Genomic DNA, 5,420 nt, shown 5'->3' on the forward strand with positions numbered 1-5,420 from the left:
GAGCCATTGGCTGACTACCATCATGTGCTAGTCTAGACACTTTGGCGGCTGTGAGCTGCACTGATTGTTGCGCAAACAAGGTTTCAAGTTTCTTAACTCTTAAAGGCGAAACACCCACCTCTAGTTTTTAACTTAGTTGCTCTAACTTATTTACATCGACGTAACTGGACGGATGTGCAGCATATATGAGAGAAAACACCAACTGAGTAACCTTGACATTCAAATAAGCGCTACTTTTTCAATTATTCACCAAAATATCAAAATATTATTTCATTTTTGATGGTGACGCTAATTTAATATTACGTGGAAATTTTATGTTATGAGCATTTGCAAATATAATTCATACATTTTTATGATGCAAAAGAAGATGTAAAGAAGATTAAATAGTGCTGATCATTGGTCCTCAAACAATACAAGATAAACATGGAAAAATTAACCACAGATGCAGAAATTTTCACAGAAAAACAGGCCAGACCAGATCAGAATACTTGTTTTGGTCATTTTCACATCTCCTTTAGTATTTACAATAGACATAAAATAACTACCAACTCAAAGACTAGCAGGGGTCTGTGACAACTAAACTTACTGCAGGGAGTATTAACATTAGTACAACTAATGATACCACACTTTGGGGTCAGTAAGATTGCTGCTTTTATTGCGCTTCTTCTTGAGTAAGGATATTTTGACCCTCATTTGCACACCTGCCATCAAGAGTCAGAGATAAAGTAAATGTTACACACTGTGTTTACTACTTTGCTACTTTGCAGGTGTGGTTATGTTGTGTGTGAAAAGGGTTAAAGGGCTGGTTTATGGGGAAAAAAAATGCCAGGGACAATTTTTCTTCCCAGCTCAGCACTGTGCATTAGGACTGTAGTTAAGAAAAAAGACCAGCTGTTAAACACTGATCATAAAGTTCAATATCAAACAGAACCAAATAAATAGATGGTTCAAGATACAAGTAGTTTCAGTTTGGTTGGTGGTAGGTGCTCAAGCTTTAAAAAAAATCATGTCTGCCTCTGAGATAAATGCACACTAACACTGCACTTTTTCCATCTTTGACCAGGATTGCTTAGAATAGACTCAAAGTTGTTACATAAAACTTGCCTAGGGTAAATAGGCCATTTCTTCTATTTATCTCAAAGAAATATGCTGAATTTTCAGTTAAATGTGACCCTTAATCCCCCTTCCACTTTTAAGAGAATAAGCAGATATAACTATGTATATGGATGGATGCTGTCCAATGCTGGGATATGGAGCCCATGGCCACTAAGCTGCATGTGGCCTTTTTGAGTTTTCAAAAAAGGGCGAAAAACTTAAGATCAAAACTATCCAGGTCCAGGTACTCAAAATGGTTCGAAAATATCAAAGCCCTGAAATAATAGGGACAGAAACATTAAAAATACACCTACCTTCCTTGTTTAGGGCACAGGTCTTCAGTTTTCAGACCCTTCCATCAGAACCGATAGTTTGATAGATACTAGAAGTACTCCTGTTTAGAAAAGGGAAACACTGTCATCAGAAATGATTCAAACTGAGTAACACTGATAGACTGATCAATTTGCCTCCCATACTTAGATGCTACTCGGTTAGGCCGCCAGAATGTTATTGCCAAACTTTCTTTTTTTATGTGTCTATGATTATTACATCACAAGAGAGACAGGGCTGCAGATTCAGTTCTGCTATAAGGCAACATCATCCTGAGTTATTTATCAGTTGGGTGTAACAATGAGCATCCCATATGTTTGACCTAATAAAGTGTAAGTAAAGTAAGAGATGGCATTAAAGCATTAACATGCTCCTCAGGTAGTTAAATAGTTAGCAGTGGCAGCACTGCAGTCAAATGAGGTGATTAACCAGGATAAGATGCCACTCAACAATAGATTAAGCTTGAACAGGAAATGTTCCAGATGCATTACAGCTGCAATTACATTCTCACCAACTTGACATCTAACTTATATTTGACCTTTACTAGGCTTGTGTGTACACCCATATAACAGGAGCATCACATATTCTAACACTTTCCACAGTCTTTTAAAATCATCCATAGCAAATACTAAATAAAAAATGAGTTGATAGAAAATGCAATCCTGACTTTTTTAAAAGACAGCACTCTTCATGTGTGCAGGACACCCAGCAGGGGAACTGTTCCTCACTGGTGTCTCTTCAAATCTGTCTCCTTTCTTTTTTGAAAAAAAGAAAACATTTGTTAAAGATAGAAAACATGCAAGGAATACTGGGACTGCATCTAAATACAGTTTAAAGGCAGCATTTATTAAAGCAGAATTCCACATGGTCTAGTAAGAGTTAAAATATCCCGGCTCTGAAAGCAGCAAGGCAAAGCCACACCCCGAGATGTATTAACATGATCCAAGAAGCACAAGTTTAAGAGTAACCACTGCTGATTGGCTAAGAAGCTTCGAAGCCTGCCCCCCTTGTGAAGAAGTCACACCCAATATTAAATTTGTAAATAGTCATGAATGAAATACAGCTACTTCACTGCTGGTAAAATGCCAGAGGTATTGTTTCACTTACAGTAGGCTTTTTACTGATGTTACTAACATGATAAATCAATTTCACACAGGGGATTATCCCCAATTTTATAGCAGTTCTAAAAATATATAAAATTAATTGAAACTTTTAACTAACAGCTTTTGTATCACAATTAATGTTTTTTAAATGTAGCTTTATCAGAGCCAGAGAAGAAATGAAAACAAAATTGTATTTTAAAGTACATACAAGATAGGAAATACTGCCAACAGGCTTTGAAATATAAAATCTATATCTATAATGATATCCTAAATCACATTAATTCTTCTTATATGTAGATATAGAGACACAGCCACAGTGTATTTACTGGGTCATCACTGTAGTGGCCCTGTTGCATCTGTGGAGACTCTGAGGTTTGCAGCCACACACTGTGCCAGTGTCTGAACTGGAATCAAGTTTCCCTGGCAGCCTCTGGGCTTCAGGGCAGTGGGAGGTTACTGAGGGTGGACATGGAGGCCTTCATGCCTGCACTGTGTTAGAGGCACCTGTTCCAAATGCACTCCCCTATGTAACTCAATCACATGTCAGACAAGGAAAAGAAAACTGTTATTACAGAGTAATGCTTCATTTAAATCAGTGTCATGCAATTTTCAATTAAGTGAGAAGAAAGACCCAGCTTGCCCATAAGTCACAGAGGCTGTCTGCTGAGCTTTCTGTGCTCCTGGAACTGATTCAAGTGAGACGAATGTTTGAAAGCATCGGTGGCACGCAGACATTAGATGCTGTGAATCTGGTACAGGATGAGTCACATTAAAGCTGCATTTCCATATAGCAGCCTGGTTTAGTATAGTCTGGTACAGTAAACCTTGATCTTGCATACCCTTTAACCACTGTCTGTTGAGTCTCACTCCTAGTGATGACTTTATTAGCTCAGCTCAGTAATGAGAGCTGGTCTTTTTCGGTTCCTTAACAGCTCTTCTTTTGGTCCTATAAGTCTGCTTTCCTGGTTTCTGAATGTCTTATGCTGTTTTTATTAGTTTTTGGCTTTTCACCTTTATTAGATAGTATAGCGAGGAACAGGAAATATGGGTAAAGACAGTGGGCAAAGTTATGCACCAAACATGCACTGAGACTAGGAATCAATCCCGCAATCAGTGAATTGAGGACTGTTATCTCAGTATATGGACACCTGCACTACCAACTGAGCTAAACCAGTGCCCTCTTTATGACTTCTTCATACAACAAAAACAGAAAAATGCTTCTCGAACAGGAGCACATACCTGCCGTTCACAAAAAGAGCCAGCTCTTAGAACTCGCTTGTCATCTTAAATTGTCATTATAATCTAACCAGTATGCCACAAGGTTTATTCACTAAATACTGCTTTGGTGAAAAGAAAACTCCTTCCTGCAGAAAGTGCAAAATACTTTATGTCAGTCGACTGTTTTTTTTTTTTTTTTTGTAATCAAATGTGCCAAATGGGCCAATGTGCTGTTTAGCGTCTTCCATATCAAGTTGGTTGGTCACTACCGGATCAACAGCCCATTTGCACATGCGCAGCGGCATGCTCGACGGTAACCCTACTTGGACAGACTGCCCGAAATTCGTTGCCAGAGACGTTTCAGGGATTTTGAGTCAATCTACGCTGAAGATGGGTTAATTGCGTTAAAATATTTAATCAGATTAATCATGATGATGGATTAACCCGCATTAACGCATTAATTTTGACAGCCCTGGTTCATATAAGTTGGTTTGAAATGTGTTAAAATAACGTAATAAAATTGTGTTAAACTACAGGGATTTTAATTATGTATCTCAAAAATGTGTTCAGGCTAGTTGATTTTAATTGTGTACCAGGAACATAAAAAAATTGTCTTCAGATGAGGACCACATACTGCCCTGTCTGAGCATGTGCAAGGAGAAACCACCATTTTTTCCTGGTTAGGATTTAGCTACACTTTTCCAAGGCCATTTTCAGTGCTGCAATTACCCACCCATTTTTCACTAAGTATGGAATTTACAGTTATTGGTGGTGAAGCTTGTGTCAGAAAGTTAAATTAATTTCTGTTCCAAGTATTTTTTTAAACAAATATTGCTTGTTTTTATAAGGTTATAGACATAGATATCAAGACGTAGCCAACACGTGGTTATCACTCAAATTATTTGAGTTATGACAAATCTGCAGTTTTCAAGTTGCCGTCTCAATTAAAGATGTCCCGCCTATAGGGGGCAATGTTATTGTTGTTAATGTCAATAAATGTTGAGTGGCACAGTGATATTGGTGAAACTTTACCTACTGGTTCAGTGAATGACTAACAGTCATTGCTGCAAATGATTGCATAGGTTATACCACTTTTGGTGAAATGGTAACATAAAAAAACCTTTATCAGTGAGTACTATTTGACATTTTAAGGTAAGCAGTTACCTACAATATATTCATACGTGACCCCTAATGGGATAAGCGGTGTACTGTTATAACTATTATGTCTTAATTGAAACAACCTAAAAAAAAAAAAAAAAAAACATATCTCCAACCTTTATAAAATGGTTTTATGAACTTAAAAATTTTAAGTTCAAATAAGTGAAATTTTTATATTGGGTGATAAATGAAACATTTCTTTTTAGTTTAGGACAATTTAAAATAATTAGGTTTGCTCAACCTTCAAACAAAGTTTCTATGAAGTTAAAAAATATAGATTTATCTGATTTTAAAAAACTTAACTTATTCAATAAAAAATGTTTTGTGTGATTGATTACTTCATGTTTTTTTAAAGTTCAACCAATGTTTTATTTTTTTTCAGTGTATTTACTAAAAAGAAAGAAGAAAAAACGACTACTCAAAGTCAAACCAAGGAGGTTCTAGCGGTCTTTCAACAACAAGAAACTGGCCAGTTGTTTGGCTTTGACTACACAGTAGTGCATAGTGTTAGAGATC

Source organism: Cheilinus undulatus, linkage group 9, assembly GCF_018320785.1.
Source record: "Cheilinus undulatus linkage group 9, ASM1832078v1, whole genome shotgun sequence".
In the NCBI taxonomy this organism is placed as follows: domain Eukaryota; kingdom Metazoa; phylum Chordata; class Actinopteri; order Labriformes; family Labridae; genus Cheilinus; species Cheilinus undulatus.